Source organism: Ovis aries, chromosome 10 (assembly GCF_016772045.2).
Source record: "Ovis aries strain OAR_USU_Benz2616 breed Rambouillet chromosome 10, ARS-UI_Ramb_v3.0, whole genome shotgun sequence".
In the NCBI taxonomy this organism is placed as follows: Eukaryota; Metazoa; Chordata; class Mammalia; order Artiodactyla; family Bovidae; genus Ovis; species Ovis aries.
Genome location: NC_056063.1, coordinates 78075289 through 78098367, shown reverse-complemented (window position 1 = coordinate 78098367; position 23079 = coordinate 78075289). Strand labels below are relative to the sequence as shown.

The 23079-nt window shown below is 41.9% G+C and overlaps 1 protein-coding gene and 1 non-coding gene across 2 annotated transcripts in view; one reads left to right on the top strand and one right to left on the bottom strand.

The window, feature by feature from the left end:
* FGF14 (fibroblast growth factor 14) overlaps positions 1-23079 on the top strand; it is a 649238-nt gene that overhangs the window by 15135 nt on the left and 611024 nt on the right. The window lies entirely within an intron of this gene.
* On the bottom strand, positions 15793-15864 carry TRNAG-CCC (transfer RNA glycine (anticodon CCC)). Its single transcript has one exon. It is a non-coding gene; the product is annotated as a tRNA-Gly (tRNA).

Below are 23079 nucleotides of genomic sequence, written 5' to 3'. Positions count from 1 at the left end.
AACTACGAAGGGTTCTCTAGCTGACCCCACATGCAGGCTAACAAGCCCGTCCTCCCGTTACAGGGATGCTGGTTGAGGATGGAGGCTCCTGGGTCAGAGATGAAGGACTGGATTACTCAGGACATGGGCTTCCCAGCTGGCTCAGTGGCAAAGGATCTGTCTGCCAATGCAGGAGATGTGGGTTCCATCCCTGGGTCAGGAAGATCCCCTGGAGAAGGAAATGGCAACCCACTCCAGTATCCTTGCCTGAAAAGTCCCACGGACAGAGGAGCCTGGTGGGCTACAGTCCATGGGGTCACAAAGCGTTAGACATGACTGAGCGACTAAACAACAGCAACAGCTTAGGGTCAGCAGCTTCAGGTCCTCATATCTGCCAGGGGCCTGTGCTGAGTGGCCAAGGCGGGCACCTGCACACAGTGGGTTGGTGTCAGAGCTGAGGACCTCTGAGTTTAGGAAATCTGCCTTCTTTTAAGGAGCTTCTTGAAAAAATGCCCAGTCTTTGCCCATCAGGGAACCATGGTCTTTATTATCCTGGGTGGAAAACAAATCCGCCCTCTACCCTGGAAGCTGAGTGCCAAAGAATTTATGGTTTTGAACTGTGGTGCTGGAGAAGTCTCTTGAGAGTCCCTTGGACTGCAAATAGATCAAGCCAGTCAATCCTAAAGTAAATCAACCCTGAATGTTCATTGGAAGGACTGATGCTGAAGCTGAAGCTCCAATGCTTTGACAACCTGATGTGAAGAGCAACTCATTGGAAAAGACCCTGATGATGGGAAACATTGAGGACAGAAGGGGAGGGGGTGACAGAGGATGAGATGGTTGGATGGCACCATGGAATCAGTGGACATGAGTTTGAGCAAACTCTGGGAGACAGTGAAGGACGTGGAAGCGTGGCATGCTGAGGTCCGTGGGGTCACAAAGAGCTGGACACAACTGAGCGACTGAACAGCAGCAACCTGGAAGCAGTCTTTAGATTCCAATGTTGCTCTGCAATGCAAACATCCTCCTGAAGACAATCTAAGTCAAAAGCTCTTTTGGAGACAGGGCAAAAATCCCCTGGGTAAGTTGTCCTTTAAATCTGTTTCTACACAGCAACGTTGTCTTTCCTCTCTGGTGTCTTCAGGGCTGTCGTTCCAAAGATGCACTTAATGTAGAGAAACATCTTATTTGGAAATTATTGAAAAGATGATCCTGAGGTTTTGAGAAGACAGATACTATACAATCTATCTGGGTAAACCTATCAGCATTTATTTATTTAGTTTTTAAAAGTGACATTTGTTGCTGTAAAAAGTAATTTATGCCATTATTTATTTTGTATCCAAGAGACCTGTAGTTGCCGTGGAGCAGAAATTTTTTAGCATCTTATTGAGCTATAATTTATATACAAAAAACCTTGAATATCTAATGTGTATGATTTGATGAGTTTGGACATATGAATACACTTTGGTGTTCTCACCACAAAGATGAGATATTTATTATCTATCCATCACCTCCAGAATTTTCTTTGAGTCCCTGTCTCCCTTTTGGCATTTATGCAATAACTGTATGGGGTAAGTTCCATGTTAGTTACTGGGAGAGATTTAAAACATTCTGTAAAGATTTGGTCTTTGGCCCCAAAGTACTGAAGCTCAACATATAGAGAACACTGGTAATGAGGTATGAAAGGCCCGCGGGAAGGCTGTAGGAGACCCACGGAAGGATGAGCCGGGAAGAAAGGGAAATCTCGTTGAGAAGTGTGACCCGAGCTGACTTTTAAATGCGTGTGTCTTTTGCCAGGAGAGACAAGTATATTCTTAGCAAGGCAAGTATAATGTGAGTGCAAGTCAGAGGCTGAGCAAAAGGTTCATGTTTGGAGACTTTGGGTAATGTTAAGGGACTCTTTTTACTTTGGAGGATGAGAAGAGCCATAATTCGGAGTCCAGAAGCCTGGCAGAGGAGCTAAAGTGGATGTGGTAACGGTTATGAACTAGAGAATGTTTCTGGGATGGGAAGACTGAACAACTTGGTTTGTAGTGCTTGAGGTCCATGGGGCAGCAGTGAACTTCCCAGCATGGTGATGTTTACCAGACTGAAAATGTCACAGGCTATTGAGCTACAGGGAACTTTTCAGCAACGTGAGCCACAACTTCTTGTACAGGAATCCTGATACACTGTTCTGGTTATGCGTTTGAGTAACCCCTGATGACTGTTGCTTAGTGGAGAGATGCATTAAGGAAACAGTTTGCTAAAAGCACAAGTCTTGGAAATGTATTTTGTTTTTCTTCTCCCTTCTGTTATAAAATTTGAATTGTGTTTGGGGAGGGGGTCAATATCTATTTCTTGGTTATCTTAATGCTTCAGAATGTCACAAAATAAATATTTTAAGGGTGATCACTTGTTAAAACAAGAGCACAAATTTAGTTATTAATGACCATTTAAACTTTACAAATACATACCTAGTAATGCCTTATAAGAGGCAATTTCAATTTCTTTGATTTAGAACTAGCATCCTTCTTAGAGATCCTAGGTTATAAGTTTATAAAATGGATATTTACAGGTCCACAGCATAATTCATGTAAGAAGGGGAAGGGGTTCATTTTAAAAAGGTGGTGATAACAGTTGTAGACACATTGTGGTGGGAGCAAATTGGCAGCAAAAACCTGAATTCTGTCACTTCCGTGGGAAGTGAGTGAGCAAATGATTAAACTTTTGTGTTTTTTTGGTGCCAATTAGGGTAAAGGCAATAGACAGCTGTACAGTGCAAAAAAAGGTCCGACTGGTGCAGAGTTAGGAAGGCTCTGAATGCTGTTGCATTAATATAGTATTGAGTAAAAAAATAAACTGCCGTATAAAGATGCCACAGTCCAGGTCACGTCCTAAGTAATGGCACAGTTATACTTGCACTTTCTCACCCAGTGTCTTTGCTGCCCATTACCATGTCTGTGAAAGCCTCGAGGGAAGGAAATGAGGGTCATCAGCTCTTTTTGTGAATCATAGTCTTGCTCTCTTACTTTTATTACCCAGAGCAGAAGCAGTTACCTCTGTGAATCTTAGTAACAGTTTTTGCTTGACTATGCTTTTCTTTCACTGTTACAGGTTGTTTTTTTTCCAATTAAAAAAAAATTTATTGAGCATCTGCTATGGGCCAGGGTCTGTGTTAGCAGCTGAGGACACAGGTGAGCAAATGCCTGTCTCCCAGAACTGACAAGTCTGTGTGTGTGTTAGTCGCTCAGTTGTGTCTGAGTCTTTGCGACCCCATGGAATGTAGCCCTCCAGGCTCCTCTATCCATGGAACTCTCCAGGCAAGAATACTGGAGTGGGTTGCCATTTCCTCCTCCAGGGGATCTTCCTGACCCAGGGATCGAACCCAAGTCTCCTGCATTGCAGGCGCATTCTTTACCATCCTAGCCATCGAGGAAGCTTCCACTGTTACTACAGTTTTAACAGAAGATGGAACTTTGACCTTTTCTTTCTTGTATTCTATAAAATTTATAATTGGTAGAAATACTTTTAAATATTATTGTATGTTTTATGAGGAGCTCTTCTTTCTCTCTTCACTTTAGAATTACTAGAAAATTAAGGAAAATGATAGATGTTGGTGCTGCTAACAAGTATGGCAATACAGGTGCAGAGTACTTCAAACATTGCCCAAAAGTAATTTCAGGTAATATACATTATATTTGTTTCCTAACTGTCATATTATTACATCTTGGCAAAATATCCATATTTTAAGCTGCTGAATAGTGAAATACTCTTTCAGCAAAATTTTGGTTTGGATTTTTCTAACTTGAGGGACAAACACTAAGCATGTTAAATGTATTTATGGACTTGGAAGTATGTTAGACATTTAGCTTATGACTAAATTCTGGATGCTTGTGGGCTCACCTAATCTATAGACAAACAGAATCTTTCATCTAAGACACCCACTGGGCAAGGGTTTGTGTTAACAGCAATTTGAAGACAGAAATGAGTAGCTTGGAAGTGGGATCAATGCAAAAATAATGAATAAGTTACATATTTTGGGTTTTTAAACTTGGGATTTTGAAATTAAAAACCAGAATATTTTATACCCACACCAGTCCATTTTATGGCTTTCAAATAGTTTTTGTTGAAATCATTTTTACTTAAAATTAGATGCCAATTGAAATTAGATTGCCAAAAGAATCTTGAGAAGAACAGCAAAGTTGGAGGCAACATGCTTCCTGATTTCAAGCTATATTACAAAGCTGTAGCAATTAAAGCAGTATGGTATTGGCATAAATGTGTACATATAGGTCAATGGAACAGAATACAGGGCCCAGAAATGAACCCATGCCATATGGTCAATTAATTTATATCAAAGGAGCCAAGCATATGCAATGGGGAAAGGACAGTCTCTTCAATAAATGGGAAAATTGGACAGGCACATGCAAAAGAATGAAGCTGGACCACTGTATTCTATCATACACTAAAAATTAACTACAAATGGATTAAAGACTGGAAAGTGAGACCTGAAACCTTTAAACTCTTAGAAGAAAACATAGACAGTAAGCTTCCTGACATAGGTCTCAGTGATGATTTTTTGAATCTGACACCAAAAGCAAAAGCAGTAAAAGCAAAAATAAACAAGTGTAAATACATCAAACTAAAAAGCTTCTGCTCAGCAATGTCTACTGAATGGAAGAAAATATTTGCAAATCATATATTTGATAAGGACTAATTCCCAAAGTATATAAAGAACTCATGCAACTCAGTAACATAAAACAAATGATCTGATTAAAAAATGAGCAGAGGATGTGAATATACCTATTCTCACATACCTATTGTCCATAGGTATCTTGACATATCTTGACGTACAGATGGACAATAGGTATGTGAGAAGATACTCAAAGTTACTAATTGTCAGAGAAATGTAAATCAGAATTGCAATAGGTTATCACCTCACACCTTTTATAATGTCTATTATCAAAAAGATAAGAAATAACAAGCAGTAGGGACGATGTGGAGAAAAGGGAAAGCTTGAGCCCTGTTGGTGGAATGTAAATTGGTGCAGCCACTCTGGAAATCAGTGGAGGCTCCTCAAAAAATTTAAACTAGAACTACCATCTGATCCAGCACTTCCATTTCTGGGTATCTATCTGAAGAAAGGAGAAGGCAATGGCACCCCACTCCAGTACTCTTGCCTGGAAAATCCCACGGATGGAGGAGCCTGGTGGGCTGCAGTCCATGGGGTCGCTAAGAGTCGGACACGACTGAGCGACTTCCCTTTCACTTTTCACTTTCATGCATTGGAGAAGGAAATGGCAACCCACTCCAGTGTTCTTGCCTGGAGAATCCCAGGGACGGGGGAGCCTGGTGGGCTGCCGTCTGTGGGGTCACATAGAGTCGGACACGACTGAAGCGACTTAGCAGCAGTAGTAGCTGAAGAAAATGCTAACTAGAGAAGACATTGCACCCTCATAATTATTGCAGCACTAGCCAAGCTATGGAGCAGCCTAAATATCCATCAGTAGTTGGATGGAGAAGGAAGATGTGGTATGTGCACATATACATAGGGAGCGGGAGAAATGAGTGAATTGTCTCTTTTTTACTACTTAGTAAAGTTAAAAGAATTCTCTTTGGCACTACCAAGTGCTCAAGCTACTGTAGTCAAAGAACCCATAGACCTTCAGCTCATAGCTCAGCTGTCTCCATTTCACATCTGGTTTCTTGATGTATTACCCACTACCATCCAGGACTACCTGCCTTTGTTCTTCATTCATGCCAACATCCACCTGCTGTTCTGTTCCCCTGAAACTTCAGTTGTTTTCAGTCGCTTGAACCGAAAGATATCCTACACGCATAGGGTCCATGTGTGTAGGTTATCACCATCATCACCAAAATAAGGAAATAATAGTAAATTAGAATGAGGACATCTACCACCAGTACATCCTTATTTTAAAGGTCCTGGCTCAACCCCACTGCAGGCTCATGAGCTGGATGACCACTAAGAAACGATATGTTTCAATGTGTCTGCGATGGCGTCTACGTCTGAGCGTCTTGTTCGGAACAGTGCTCCACCTACCTGACCACACCAACCAGTGTTAAGTTTAACTAGCAGCATTCTTGTTACAGTTCAGCTGAGACATGAAGAAATGGATACAAGGCAAAGTCCTTCAGGGTGGCTGGTTCGTGGATCAAGAAATAATCCTGGGTACACATACGGATTCTACTGCTGTCTCTCTGGTCACAGCAGGGGCCTAGAAACTGTCCAAGGAAAGAAGTCTCTTCCTCTCTGTTAAGCACTGAGCCCCACGGGATCTACCAGGGAAACCTTTCTGCTGTGCTGGTTTCTCTTATCAAGTGATGTAAAACTTGGAAACTAGTCTCATTAAATGCCTTTAGAAGCAAGAAAAAAAAGAGAAGTAAAATTAGGTGCTTAGGTGCGCAGCTTAGGATGGATAGGTTCAACAGGACATTTTAAAGTGTGTCTACTTCCTGTATCAGGCTTATTAGGCAGGCAGGCACCTTGGCATTGGTAATTATGGATTGGTACAATCTAGCTATGGGCCAGTGCAGGAGACGTGGGTTTGATCCCTGGATGGGGAAGATCCACTGGAGAAGGAAAGGGCAACTCACTCCAGTCTTCTTGTCTGGAAGATCCCATGGACAGAGGAACCTGGCGGGCTGTAGTCCACAGGGTTGCAAGACTCAGACAGGACTAACTAAATGACCACCACCACAATCTGACTAGCACTTTAAACTGCTCTCAAATAAGTAGGTCACATTGGTAACTTAGAAGCTCATTTTGTTACCTCCAAATTTCTGGTATCTTAGTCTTTATACAGGGAGAGGAGAGAATTGGAAGGTCAGATAAAGATGGAAGAGTTGCTGGGGATGGTCTGTCCTGAAGCTAAAGAAGCAATATTGACAGAGATGTCAGCTCTATCATAAACTCATGCATCTTCCTTCCCCTTTGCTCTCCCATTTCTTTTTCCCTTTACCACTGCCACTTATGTCACAAGATTCTGCTTGTTGGACCAAATGAAGGATGGGCTCGGACTGGAGTATTCCAAGCAGAATGGAGAGTCCACAGCTGTCCTTAGATAGCATTTCATGATACATTTAGTACATGTTCAAGTTGAAAAATGCAGTGAGAGTAGCAATAACTGTAAAATAGGTTATGACTGGAAACTGGTCTTATTGCTCCACAAAACCGACTGGCAATGCCCTTGGGGTCTTTGTTCATTTTTTTTTTTTTGTACTTTTAAGTTTGTTTACTTGGCTATCATGGGCATGCTTATCTAATGCCTACCTTTACTGTAGTTTAGCTTATAAGCACTTAAAAAAATTAATACCCTTCTAAAACTTACAAGGACTTTAAGGAAATTAATACCACTGTGAAAATAAAAGACTATTCATAGGTATATGGAAAGAGCAATTTTTATATATTTATCTCTGATTAAAATAGTGCTCTGACTCTTCTTATCTATGTTTATCTAAAATGTTCAAAGCATGGTCATTTCATTAATATACTGACAATAATAAAACTGTATTTATATTTACTTTGTCTACTTAGCTTTACTGTTAATGCCATGAGGCTCAGAATTCACTGTGAGATATAAATTGTACTTTTGTTTAAATTTATTCTGATTCACTTCTTAAATATCTCAGTTCAGTTCAGTCATTCAGTCGTGTCTGACTCTTTGCCACCCCATGTACTGCAGCATGCCAGGCCTCCCTATCTATCACCAGCTCCTGGAGTTTACCCAAACTCATGTCCATTGAGTAGGTGATGCCATCCAACCATCTCATCCTCTGTTGTTCCCTTCTCCTCTTGCCCTCAATATTTCCCAGCATCAGGGTCTTTTCAAATGAGTCAGCTCTTCGCATCAGGTGGCCAAAGTATTGGAGTTTCAGCTTCAACATCAGTCCTTCCAATGAACACCCAGGACTGATCTCCTTTAGGATGGATTGGTTGGATCTCCTTGCAGTTCAAGGGACTCTCAAGAGTCTTCTCCAACACCACAGTTCAAAAGCATCAATTCTTCAGCACTCAGCTTTCTTTACAGTCCACTTCTCACATCCTTACATGACTACTGGAAAAACCATAGTCTTGACTAGATGGAACTTTGTTGGCAAAGTAATATCTCTGCTTTTTAATATGCTGTCTAGATTGGTCATAGCTTTTCTTCCAAGGAGTAAGTGCCTTTTAATTTCATGGCTGGAGTCACCATCTGCAGTGATTTTGGAGCCCCCCAAAAAAGTGTCAGCCACTGTTTCCACTGTTTCCACTGTTTCCCCGTCTATTTGCCATGGAGTGATGGAAGTAGATGCCATGATCTTCGTTTTCTGAATGTTGAGCTTTAAGCCAACTTTTTCACTCTCCTCTTTCACTTTCATCAAGAGGCTCTTTAGTTCTTCTTCACTTTCTGCCATAAGGGTGGTGTCATCTGCATATCTGAGGTTACTGGTATTTTTCCCAGCAAACTTGATTTCAGCCTGTGATTCATCCAGCCCAGTGTTTCTCATGATTTAACTCTGCATATAAGTTAAATAAGCAGGGTGACAATATACAGCCTTGACGTACTCCTTTTCCTATTTGGAACCAGTCTGTTGTTCCACATCCAGTTCTAACTGTTGCTTCCTGACCTGCATACAGATTTTTCAAGAAATATCTCATGTAAAACTTAAATATTCCGTGAGAGGAAAGTTATCTGAAGTTGTAAGAGAACAACCCCTCCTGTTATACCTTAATATATATTAAGGTATATTAAGCTTTGTTTAAAAAAAAATCACCCTATTTTCCAGTTGGGTAAAGGTAATAAAGAATCTGCCTGCAATGCTGGAGACCTGGATTCGATCCCTGGGTTGGGAAGATCCCCTGGAGAAGGAAATGGCAACCCACTCCAGTATTCTTGCCTGCATAATCCCATGAACAGAGAAACCTGGAGGGCTAGAGTTCATGGGGCTGAAAAGAGACACGACTGAGGTACTAACACTTTCACTTTTCAAAGCCCTGTCACTATAAATGTGCAGAGGCTTTCCTAAAGCAGGTGGACAGTGTCAGGGCTAGTCATCTGTGGATAAGTTCATGAACCTGAGCCCTGAGAGTGGGAGTTAACCACCTAGGAAAAGAAACATCATGCTCTCCCAACTTCTCCTGGGTTTGAGTAGACCCTGGGTTGCTAGATGTTAGAAGGTATTTTGGCAGGTTGGAGGCTGAGTAGGGAGCCATCCATGTACTGAACTGTAAGCTGAAAACAGCTAAACTCTATGCTAGACTGTCCAGTTCCATGACATTCTATGTTGATTTCTTTGTGTTCTTTCCAAATATTGAATTCCCTTATACTTAAGTATTACAGCCTTCCCTTGGCTGTGCACTGGGAAATTAAGAGAAGGCTTGAACCAGAGGAGTAAATTCAGAGCAGTGCCGCTATTCTCTGTCTTGCAGGCGTCACTAGTGGGACATGCACAGGGGAGGTGCATCCCAGGATACACAACCAAAGCTCCAAAAGGCCTGGGTTGAAAACTTTGAAAGATCATGGTTTTTATTTGCTTAAAAATAAAAGCTTTTTTTGTTTGTTTGTTTTTATGACATCAAAGATATTTTATTTGTAATTACATCGTCAGGGAAGAGTACAGTTATGAGGTGATTTTTACTTCCCTTTTCTAACTTGTTTACTTGGGCCTCCAAGCCTTAAGAACCAGGTGTACATATATCCCCTCCCTTTTGGGCCTCCCTCCCATCTCCCTCCCCACCTGAGATATATGCACACCTATGGCTGATTCATGTTGAGGTTTGACAGAAAGCAGCAAAAATCTGTAAAGCAATTATCCTTCAATTAAAAAATAATTAGAAAAAAAAAAAAAAGAACAAGGTGGAGGGAGTTCCCTGGTGGTCTAGTAGTTCAGAATCTGCCTTATAATGCAGGGGATGTGGGTTCCATCACTGGGTTGGTCAGGGAACTAAGATCCCACATGCTGAGGGGCAGGTAAGCCCTCTCGCTGCAACTTGCGGAGCCCATTCTCTGCAACTAGAGAGTCTGTGTGCTGCAATGAAAGATCCCACACGCCACAACTCAGACCCAGCACAGCCAAGTAAAATGCTGAAGGAAGGGAACAAGGTGGAATTACTAACAGCATGCTGGCATTCTTTTGCCTTAGTTTAACATCTGGAAACATACAGTAAAGGCTTAGCCATTGAATTCTGTACATATATGTATGTGTGCATATATATGTGTGTATATCTAGCTCCACATTCCCTCAGTATACACGCGATACATGTGACATATACAAATGAATCAAACATAGGACTACATCTTGGCTATTTCCTTATGTCCAGTGAGAAACTTACTACTTTCTGATGCCTGGTGTCTTTGCTGAATGAATGTGTTCAGAATAGGTTTGATTTACTTGAAAAGAATATTTTTCTTAATGTTTTTAATTTTAGATATCTCCAATTTAAAACTGGGGAATCGAACTCTGAGTACAAATAACCACTTTCACAGAGGTTTTTGATGATATTATTATCATGTTAAAAAATGAAATGTTTAAAAATCTGAATTTTGATTTGCATATTTCCCTAAGTCCCTGGTGGCTCGGATGGTAAAGCGTCTGCCTGCAATGCGGGAGACCCGGGTTCAATCCCTGGGTCGGGAAGATCCCCTGGAGAAGAAAATGGCAACCCACTCCAGTACTCTTGCTTGGAAAATCCCATGGATGGAAGAGCTTGGTGGGCTACAGTCCGTGGGTCACAAAGAGTTGGACATGACTGAGCGAATTCACTTCTTTAATAGGAAGCATAGAAAACTGTCCATCTTTAATTTCCTCCTCCACATGAAGGATCTTCTCTATCTTCTTTTGGCTTGTGCTGGCCAAGATGTCCCCAGTCCTATTGATTGAGATGGCCAGTTCTATGACCCCTGTCTAAAGGCCACACAGAGCCTCTGTGTCCTTATTGTCTTCTTTGAAAACTGCTATTAATAGTTGTATATCTAAAAAACAATTTTGGTTGCTGTTATTTTATTTTTTTGCTGTGTGAACTTTGGAGTTAAAGATTGGAATCCTACCTGTAATTCCTCTCTAGCTCAGAGTTGTTTCTGTTTATTGGGCGTATTTTGCTTTTGGTAGTAGAGAGAGCATACTTCCCTTGAATGTCTGTAGTGACTGAAGGGGAACATGGAAGTAAAGTGCCTGAGGAAGCACCCAGCATGTGGACATTTATTTATCAGTCCCTTCCTTCACATTTCTTTTCCAGAAACAACTTTAGTTTTCTTTCTGACATTTTCCAGTGGGTGATCTATGCTAAAATTATTATTATCAATTGATATAATTTTAAAGCTTTACCTATAGTGAATACTTTCATTGTTGTTTGGTTGCTCAGTTGTGTCTGACTCTTTATGACCTCATGGACTATAGCCTGCCAGGCTTCTCTGTCCATAGGATTCCCCAGGCAGGAATACTGGAGTGGGTAGCTGTTCCCTTCTCCAGCGGATCTTCCCAACCCAGGGATCGAACTGCATCTCTCATGTCTTCTGCGTTGGCAGGTGGATTCTTTACTGCTGAGCCACCAGCAAAACCCTAAGAATTTTCTTGTGTATCCTACAGTATTAACTAAAATGCCCCAGTAAAAGCTGAATGGAGTCAGATTGAGAGGCCTGGTATTGGGTTGGACAAAAGGTTTGTTTGGGTTTTTCCATAAGATGTTACAGAAAAACCTAAAGGAACTTCTTGGCCAACCCCAATAGAAGCCATGTATTCCCTGAGTCTCCTGTTGTACTATATGGGCCTAACCAGTTCTTTACTCACAAGCCTTCAGGGCTGAAGGAGACTGGAACATTTTGTGTTTTGCTTGAAGTGGGACTGGCTGCAAAGAGACAGTTTTGAAGTTCATATATTGTTCTGAAGCTAAAGAACATTGTCACACATACCTGCTAGAATATTACAATATTATCTGCTTTTGCTGTATATCTTGTTGAGTTGAGCCTTCAGTTCAGTTCCGTTCAGTCACTCAGTCGTGTCCGACTCTTTGCGACCCCATGAATCGCAGCACGCCAGGCCTCTCTGTCCATTACCAACTCCTGGAGTTCGCTTAAACTCACGTCCATCGAGTCGGTGATGCCATCCAGCCATCTCATCCTCTGTCGTCCCCTTCTCCTCCTGCCCCCAATCCCTTCCAGTGTCAGAGTCTTTTCCAATGAGTCAACTCTTCTCATGAGGTGGCCAAAGTACTGGAGTTTCAGCTTTAGCATCATTCCTTTCAAAGAACACCCAGGGCTGATCTCCCTTAGAATGGACTGGTTGGATCTCCTTGCAGTCCAAGGGACTCTCAAGAGTCTTCTCCAACACCACAGTTCAAAAGCATCAATTTTTCAGCGCTCAGCTTTCTTCACAGTCCAACTTCCACATCCATATATGACCACTGGAAAAACCATAGCCTTGACTAGACGGACCTTTGTTGGCAAAGTAATGTCTCTGCTTTTGAATATGCTGTCTAGGTTGGTCATAACTTTCCTTCCAAGGAGTAAGCGTCTTTTAATTTCATGGCTGCCGTCACCATCCACAGTGATTTAGGAGCCCCCCAAAATAAAGTCTGACACCGTTTCCAGTGTTTCCCCATCTGTTGTATGCCAAAGTGAATATTAAAAATATTTTATAGGATTTTCTGATTAGTATATTTTATGTTATTTTTATTATTATCTTCCTTGATTGCTAATATTTAATAATAATTACGTCACAATTTTGAGGTAAACTTTGTAGGTTATTCTCACTGAGGATTTTTACCTTAGTTATAAACGAAGTTATAAACCAGTCAATCTTAAAGGAAATCAACCCTGAATATTCATTAGAAGGACTGATGATGAAGCTGAAGCTCCAATACTTTGGCCACCTGATGCGAAGAACTGACTCAATGGAAAAGACCCTGATGCTGGGAAAGATTGAAGGCAAAAGTAGAAAGCAGTGGCAGAGGGAGAGATGATTATATAGCATCACTGACTCAACAGACGTGAATTCGAGCCACTCTGGGAAATGGTGAAGGACAGGGAAGCCTGAAGTGCTGCAGTCCTTGGGGTTGCAGTATCAGACACAATGTGCCAATTAAATGACAAGAACTTAAATGAAGAAAGCACATTTTAAAGCAAACTTTTGCTCATTCTTTGCCCAAATTATTATTATTTTTTTACTTCTTTGAATTTAAAAATCTCATTTGCAACTTTGAACTCTATTCTGCTCCTGGGCTTTTATTTCTTTTCCTTCCTTTCCAAACCCCATCTCCCCTCTCACACTGTGTATTTAAATCTGAGTTTTGCTACTGGCCTTGCTGCTTACACCCTGAAAACTCTAAATAGCTTATCCTGCCAATTTTGTATTATCTGTGAAAACTGTAGCCCATTTCTTTTTTTCTACCTGGCTACTTCAGGCTCCATCATTCGTTTATTTTCTTCAGGAAAAAAAAGAACCTGATATTTAAAGTCTAGCTTGGATTTGCCTCTTTCAAGAGCCTTATAGGACCTGCTAGGCTTATAAATGAGAATCCGGATTTGTTGGGAGGGAGCTTGGACCACAAGAGCACACTTCCCACCCCAGGACCCAGGTGACTGGGGCTGTTTCTAACACCAGGCACCACTAGACTTGTGGTGATTACTTATTATCAATATGTGGGAGTTACCCTGAATAACTGACTCTCTTTTTCTTGACAGTACCACTGGACAACACATAATCTTCATGTGGTAGGAAAATATAGCTTAGGGAACCTAGCAAGCGACCTATTCCTCTATTCTTGCCTGGAGTATCCCGTGGACAGAGGAGCCTAGTGGGCTACAGTGACTCTTTGGGACCCCACAGACTGTAGCCCACCAGGCTCTTCTGTTCACAGGACTCTCCAGGCAAGAATACTGGAATGGGTTGCTGTGCCCTCTTCCAGGGGCTCTTCCTGACCCCATGGAGTGAACCTGCGTTGCCTGCAGTTCCTGAATTGCAGGCAAATTCTTTACTGCTGTGCCATCAGGGAAGCCCAGGTGAAGTTGACCTGATTCAAAATGTCAATCAACCAATCATTAAATTGATTTCCTATTGTATATTTAATATGACACCAGAAGCAATGAGGTTTCACTAAAAGTTACTTGATGTGTCATTTGATATGTACTTTATTTAGACTTATGTGGTAGTGGAAGTTCTTTCTGGAAGAGGCTGTGCGGGAGGAACATATATCTTTAAGAGCACTGTAGACTGTAGTTACACGTATCTACTCCTCAGAAGACTTTCTAGGGTACAGAAAGATATGCTGGCACCATCTGTATGTGGCCAGTAAATGAAAACTTAGGAATGAATGAAGGACAGAGGAGAGAAGGCATGGAAGGAGAAGACAGCCTAGGACAGGGTCCTCATAGACTCCAATGCTTAATAAAATAATAAGCCAGCCAGGCATCTTTATTGAAAGCAGAATTAGCTGACTTACTCCTTAGAATCCGAAAATCAATGTAATAAATGGACTCTAGAATCTACAGCTTCTGAATTAATAGGTTTCTTTTTTCCTTTCAGTTAGCTTTGAACTCAATAAAGAAGGAAGATACATTAGGACACACTGTTCTTTTGGTTATGATGTTCTGTTTTATGTATACAGTTTTTTATCTGTTGATCTTTTTTAAGAAGCGGGATTGAAAAATTATATAAAAAAAAGAGGCAGAGGACTTTTATTGACACTATCTTCTGAGTTGAGGTTGGGTTTTCTTAAACTAAGCAGTGGTTTTCTTGTCTGGAAAGGAATTCAGGTGAGTGTTTTTCGTTTCTGAAATCTGGAGGACACAGTCTTAAGGTAGAAACTATAGTTCATGCTTCCAAATATAGCTTCTCATGTAAATAGTCTTAACATCGGAAGGTCAGGTCTTTATTTTATTTACAAGGTAGATTTTATATGATATGCTTGATTTTTTAAAAAACAATAGCTTAAACTTTATTAAAGAAAGAATTATAATTTGTGCCAAAAAGCTGAGTTTCTAGTCATTAGTTTATTCCCAAGTCTTCTCTCTTCAGCTAAAGCATTTTATTATCTGGATCGCACTGTCTGAGGGCTCGGATTCGAGCACAGCAGTGATTGCGTACCCGGGGCTGAATCAGAGATAGGGAACACAGCTTCCTCCTGGACTGCCAGGCTCCTGCCTCTAGCTCGATCCTGCGCCTAGTGGTGAAGATTGACAAGACCACATATGAACGTGGATTTCGTTTTCGGGGTGTGACTGTGGCAGTGGGGGTGTTACTTTTTATTAGAGCGAGTGACCTTTCCTAGCATCCTCTGCAGTTCCTGTTCTGTTAGGTGTACTCAGCCAGAGACGACTGGCTAGTTATTATGATAGGTAGGGCTTCCCTGGTGGCTCAGATGGAGAGTTCACCTACAAGGCAGGAGACCCAGGTTTGACCCATGGGTCAGGAAGATCCCTTGGAGAAGGGAACGGCAACCCACTCCATTATTCTTGCCTGAAGAATCCCACGGACAGAGGAGCCTGGTGGGCTATAATCCATGGGGTCACATAGAGTTGGACACGACAGAGCAACTAAGACATACACATGATAGATTTAGTCCACGTCTTCCTTTGACTCCAGCTCTGCCTCTCTTAATTCTTGTTTGTGGAAGTTTAGTGTTCCGAAATAGAATCCAGCAAATGTCGGCTAGCTGATGTTCTCTCATATCTGTTCTTTATGTCTCCGATAAGTCTGATTGTAGATATGATCCATGCTACAACATGGTACTAGATCATAGCATGGATCATATCCACAATCAGACTTTTTTTTTTCCCTTGAATATTTATTTCATTTATTTATTTGGCTGCACCAGGTCTTGGTTGTGGCATCTAGTTCCCCGACCAGGGATTGAACCTGGGCCCCTGCATTGGGCGTACAGAGTCTTAGCCACTGGACCACCAGGGAAGTCCCTCAAGTATCCTTTCTTTTTTAAAATTTAATTTTATTTATCTATTTCTTTTTGGCTGTGCTGGGCCTTCTCTAGTTGCGGTGCATGGGCTTCTCACCATAGTGGCTTCTCTTGTCGCAGAGCATGGGCTCTCGGTGCTCAGGCTTCAGCAGTGACAGCACGTAGGCTCAGCAGTTGTGGCTCCTGGGTTCTGAGCACAGGCTCAGTAGTTGTGGCGCATGGGCTTGGTTGCTCCCCAGCATGTGGGGTTTTCCTGGATCAGGGATTGAACCTGTGTCTCTTGCATTGGCAGGTGGATTGTTTACACTGAGCCCCCAAGGAAGCCCTCAGGTATTCTTCATCCTGTGGGATCAGCATGGTTCACTAGCAAGGTGGCTGTTTTTAGGCGATTGTTTCAAGTTATTGGGAATTTCGTTAAATTCCATAAACCAACAATATATCTGTGTCACTCCAGAAAATTTCACTTTAGCCCTTGGTTAAAAAAAGGAAAAATCTCTAGAAGGTTTTGCTTAATAGAATTTCTTCTGGTAGATGTTTAGGGAGGTATATGTGCGTGTTGGTATACCTAAAGGCTGATCTACAACTTTTACATTTTCCTTTGATATATATTCTCCTTCAATAAAACATATAAGGTATGGATTTTGCACCATAGCTTAAGAAAATAAGATAATATACTTCTGCCTGCATCAGTCTTTTCTTCGCCAATTGGGTGTACTCTCTTAAATGAACTATCATGCACTTAAACTTCAAACTTATCACCTTAGGTTTGTATTGCAGCCATTCATGCCTGTTAAATTGTCACTCCTGTGAGATCTGAGACTCCAGTGAGACCAATAACTTGTTACTGAATGTTCAGTGCCCAGAGGAGTGTTTTGCAGATAGTCGATAGTAAATATTTCCTGATTTAATTGATTGAATTATTCACTTTTAATATCTCTTCAATTGGTGATCTGCAGAAGATAGGATACTACAAGGAGGTGTAGGTAATAGTAGCAGCCTCTTTGTACTTGGAAGCTACACCCAGGAAACAATATCACTGCAACAATTTATTCTGAACTTGCACATCCAGAGAAACTTAAGGTCTAACCTAGTACCATGTTGTAGCATGGATCATATCCACAATCAGACTTATCGGAGACATAAAGAACAGACTTTTGGACACAGTGTGGGAAGGAAAGGGTGGGATGATTTGAGAGAGTAGCATCTGAGACATATGCATTCAGTTCAGTTCAGTCATTCAATCGTGTCCGACTCTTTGTGACCCCATGAATCGCAGTGCGACAGGCCTCCCTGTCCATCATCAACTCCCGGAGTTCACCCAGATTCACGTCCATCGAATCAGTGATGCCATCCAGCCATCTCATCCTCTGTCGTCCCCTTCTCCTCCTGCCCCCAATCCCTCCCAGCATCAGAGTCTTTTCCAATGAGTCAACTCTTCTCATGAGGTGGCCAAAGTACTGGAGTTTCAGCCTCAGCATCATTCCTTCCAAAGAAATGCCAGGGCTGATCTCCTTCAGAATGGACTGGTTGGATCTCCTTGCCATCCAAGGGACTCTCAAGAGTCTTCTCCAACACCACAGTTCAAAAGCATCAATTCTTTGGCACTCAGCCTTCTTCACAGTCCAACTCTCACATCCATACATGACCACTGGAAAAACCATAGCCTTGACTAGACGGACCTTTGTTGGCAAAGTAATGTCTCTGCTTTTTAATATGCTATCTAGGTTGGTCATAACTTTCCTTCCAAGGAGTAACCGTCTTTTAATTTCATGGCTGCAATCACAATCTGCAGTGATTTTGGATTCCCCAAAAAATAAAGTCTGACACTGTTTCCACTGTTTCCCCATCTATTTTCCATGAAGTGATGGGACCGGATGCCATGATCTTCGTTTTCTGAATGTTGAGCTTTAAGCCAACTTTTTCACTCTCCTCTTTCACTTTCATCAAGAGGCTTTTTAGTTACTCTTCACTTTCTGCCATAAGGGTGGTGTCATCTGCATATCTGAGGTTATTGATATTTCTCCCGGCAATCTTGATTCCAGCTTGTGTTTCTTCCAGTCCAGCGTTTCTCATGATGTACTCTGCATAGAAGTTAAATAAGCAGGGTGACAATATACAGCCTTGATGTACTCCTTTTTCTATTTGGAACCAGTCTGTTGTTCCATGTCCAGTTCTAACTGTCGCTTCCTGACCTGCGTACAGGTTTCTCCAGACGCAGGTCAGATGGTCTGGTATTCCCATCTCTTTCAGAATTCTCCACAGTTTATTGTGATCCACACAGTCAAAGGCTTTGGCATAGTCAATGAAGCAGAAGTAGATGTTTTTCTGGAACTCTCTTGCTTTTTCAATGATCCAGTGGATGTTGGCAATTTGATCTCTGGTTCCTCTGCCTTTTCTAAAACCAGTTTGAACATCAGGAAGTTCACGATTCACGTATTGCTGAAGCCTGGCTTGGAGAATTTTGAGCATTACTTTACTAGCATGTGAGATGAGTGCAACTGTGTGGTAGTTTGAGCATTCTTTGGCATTGCCTTTCTTTGGGATTGGAAGGAAAACTGCCCCTTTCCAGTCCTGTGGCCACTGCTGAGTTTTCCAAATTTGCTCGCATATTGAGTGCAGCACTTTCACAGCATCATCTTTCAGGATCTGAAACAGCTCAACTGGAATTCCATCACCTCCACTGGCTTTGTTTGTAGTGATGCTTTCCAAGGCCCACTTGACTTCACATTCCAGGATGTCTGGCTCTAGGTTAGTGATCACACCATCGTGATTATGTTGGTCTTGAAGATCTTTTTTGTACAGTTCTTCTCTGTATTCTTACCACCTCTTCTTAATATCTTCTGCTTCTGTTAGGTCCATACCATTTCTGTCCTTTATTGAGCCCATCTTTACATGAAATGTTCCCTTGGTATCTCTAATTTTCTTGAAGAGATCTCTAGTCTTTCCCATTCTGTTCTTTTCCTCTGTTTCTTTGTATTGATCGCTGAAGAGGTTTTCTTATCTCTTCTTGCTGTTCTTTGGAACTCTGCATTCAGATGCTTATATCTTTCCTTTTCTCCTTTGCTTTTTGCATCTCTTCTTTTCACAGCTATTTGTAAGGCCTCCCCAGACAGCCATTTTGCTTTTTTGCATTTCTTTCCATGTAGTAAAAAAAACAAACCCGTTTTCATGCTTCATCTCACTCCAGCTTTATAAACATCTCTGTCGGTGGGACCTGGGCCTCCATCCTGGAAAAAACTCCTTGGGTGGTTGCAGTGTGCATTCTGGGTTCAGAACCAGGGTTCTAGAAACTCAGTATCTTCCCCATCTGATCGAACTCCTCTGGTGATGAGCACCTCACTATCCAACTTAATCTTGTGTTTATTCCATTTACCCCAATAGTGACTTAATTATGAATGTTTAAATTATATACTTGTTAAATTACATAACATAAATCAAGCATCCCAATTTAATACTCAGCTGTTGATAAACAACACTGAAGAGAGAGTGAGATTTAAATTCAAGTTTTCCTCTTTGAAGAGGTACTGCTGCACTTTTGAATGACTTCCAAAAGGCTGATCATAAAGAACCACTTTACTCATTTTCAAATTCTTTTTTAGCGGTAATCAAGTTACTTGGTGTGACTCAGATGAACAGTCTACTCTTAGAGTATTAGGATCATTTCACTTTCTTGAACCTGGAAAAACAGAGAAGAAACGGGCAGATGGCTTTTGTATTCACCTGCCTGCACCCGTTAAGGAGACCCTTTTGGAAATGTGCTGGTTTCTTAGGACTGCAACGTACCATCTAGGAAACTTGAGGTATACTGGAAGGGGAGCTTTTGTACAGCTCTTTGACTTGAGAGGAGAATTTTTAGAGAAAGCTGTATGTGACCACACTGAGACTGCTTATCTATATGTCAACTCACTTGAATACTTTTGCATTCCCTTTGAACCTTTAAAAGAATCTAGGTGCTAAAAGTCAGTATGTAACATCATTACTAAGTACTCATGTAGCTTTGGAGTCAGACAAACCTGGATTTGAGTCTTATCTCCATGTCTCCTCATTGTTATTCTTATTCCATCGCTAAGTCATGTCTGATGCTTTGCCATGGACAGCAGCAAGTCAGAATTCCCTGTCCTTCACTCTCACCTGGAGTTTGCTTCAACTCATGTTCATTGAGTTGGCAATACCATCCAACCATCTCATCCTCTGTCACCCTCTTCTCCTTTTGCCTTCAATCTGCCCCAGCATCAGGGTCTTTTCCAATGAGTCAGGTCTTCGCATCAGGTGGTCAAAGTATTGGAGGTTCAGCATCAGTCTTTCCAATGAATGTTCAAGGTTGATTTCCTTTAGGATTGGTTTGATCTCCTTGCAGTCCAAGGGACTCTGAAGAGTCTTCTCCAACACCACAGTTCAAAAGTATCCTGGGCAAAAATTATCATTGTATCTCAGTCTCATATCTCTGTTTGTAAAGTAGAGATAATGACACATATCTTATAGGGGTGTGGTGAGGACTGATAATAATAATGCATATAAAGTCTCACCTTAGCCCCTGGGTTTTAGGGGCTATTAACTTAAAATAGTTAAGTAGTTTGCACTGAAACTGGGGTTTTCAAGGATGAATAAAAGTTTGTTGGAAAAGAGGAGAGTTAAGGCCATTTTAAGGAGAGAGAGAAAAGAGAAAACCCTCCACACACCAGCCTGTGGATCACCTGGCAGAACTATTTGTAAGAAGACACAGTGTGGGGAGTGCTCTGGACGCAGTGAACCCTGTGGAACTGGTGATCAGATTTAAGGACAGGCAAGAGCTGCAGTCCATGGGGTTGCAAAGAGTCGGACACAACTGAACGACTGAACTGAACTGAACTGAACTGAAGATGGGTCGATGATGAGTGTTTTATATCTGGTTATGAGTTTTGATTTTATAAAGTTTTGAGTCAGTGAGACCCACTTGTGTTTTAGGAATGTACCTGGAATATAGAAATCCAGGTGGCCAGTTGTTGCAAGTTTGTGTCCAATAACTCGATGACATAGGAATAGAGTAATTATAGCAGGAGTTAAGAGATTTGAATGAGTTTTCTGGCTGGTTTGGTTTTTGTTATGAGGGAAGAGTTTTGAACATAAAAGACAGGGTTAAGTTGTGTTGTGTGTGTGTGTGTGTGTGTGTGTGTGTGTGTGTGTGATTTCCCCAAGGCCTAAAGGTCATTAGAGGCAGGGACCCACTTCTAACACTTGTTTGGTACCCACAGTGCATCAAACCGTACTCAATAAATACTTAACTACATTTGAGTAAAAAACATAAAATTATAAGATCTGGAGTATTTGTATATGTATACTTTATTATTTTGATAAATCTATGGGATATTACAAGAATAATCCTGGATGCATAGTGGAAAATTCACTCTTCACCACCTTTGGTTAAATAAAGTCATCCAGGTATCTGATAACATAGCGATCTCATTAAAATTAATCTTTGTATTTAATAATGTGTTCTCTCTTCTGATTGTTACCATTTCCTTTAAAATGTAATTGTCTATAATCCTTTTAATTTTGGGTGTGTCAATAGAACTGTTCTTCCCATTTTGCAGTTGAAGAATTCTGCTAGGGCAGTTTGAGACAGACCAAATCCTGAACTTGGAATTCTCAGTGGTAATTCTGTAGCTCAAAGCTTCAGTCATAAATCCTGAGACCAGGAAACAACAAGCAGTGACGCTATTAGAAAGGCTTTCATGTTCCAAGAAGTGTATTACTTTATACACAAAATAGTCAATGCATTATTTAAATATTATTACATGGGGACTTTTTATTTTCCTGGGTGACTCCCCCCCCCCCCCGCCTTTTTGAGGCTATCTAATGCTATTGGATTGTAAACGTAGGTTCACGTGGGTGCATTCGGGGACACACACCAGTTGAGGAGGTCCTGAGCGAAGTTCTCACACACGCAGACTGTAGGGTGGCAACGCTTAACCTCGAACAGGTAAAGAGCCACTTCCGACTCCCACGGAGTCGGGAGAGAGTGTGACCTTGTGATTCCCATTCGTAAGGTCTGCAGGAAGATCCTGTATCACCAGGACTCAGCACTACTCACCGATCAATTCTGCAGCCAGGGGAAGACACCGAGGAGGAGAGCTGACCCGTCAGATGGCGGTTCGCGTGAGACACGGCACCTGCCTCCCCGTCAGCGCGTCTCAGGCCCTGTACCTCTGACGACGGAAGAAAGCAGGACGCTCCTGGGCGGTTTCCGGTCTGGCTTCCGCTGACCGGAGGGCGGGCAGCCGCTGCGTGCTGGGCTCCTTTCTCTGTGCTTCGGCACTGTGGTGGCCACCGCAGGGGCCTTCCAGGGAAAGACAGTGACAGAAGAAGAGCGACGTGGCCGGAGCCTCCGTGAGGCTGAAAAACCACATTCTACTGACCCTGCGCTCCAGGGTCTGGCTGGGTGACCCGGATGTGTGACACGTGGGCCAGTGGTCCCAGGACTTAGGTCACAGAGACACGCGTGGTCGTTCCGTCAGTGAGGTGACTGATGAGTTGACCAGTCTGTTGACTGGGAGCTCACGGTACATCCTGATAAACTCTCTCGGGGACAAATCCTCTGAAATGGCATCATGTCTGTGGTGATGACTGGATTCTCGTAAAGAAAAGCCTTCTCCTTATTGACTCTTCCTCCTATTCATTTAGGGGTCTTCCTCGTGCCTCAGTAATGAAGAATACGCCTGCAATACAGGAGTTGCAGGTTCAATCCCTGGGTGGGAAGATCCCCTGGAGGAGGGCATGGCAACCCACTCCAGTATTCTTGCCTGGAGAATCTCACAGACTCAGGAGCCTGGAGGGCTACGAACTATGGGTTCACAAAGAGTGGGACATGACTGAAGTGACTTGTCATGCACGCATACCTATTCATTTAGGTCCAGAGGATCCAATTATACCTTAGCTTTTTATGTTACTGAGTCAAGGGATGAGGCAGGTCTAGTTACTTCTTACATAGTTCTCTTGTTGGAACAAAGGCCCTGAAAGATGGCATCTGTGGGCCTTTAATATCAACATTAAACAGCAGGTGAATTGTATTGTCTTTACATGTAAGGAAATAATGACTTCTGTAGAGTAACTGAAATGCAGCCATTGCATTATTGTCAGGACTGATAAATCTCTTAAACTGTTATCAATTCTGTCATGTACTTTAGGTTTTAAGATGCTCCTAGATAATTCTTGTCCCACAGAAACTGTGAGAT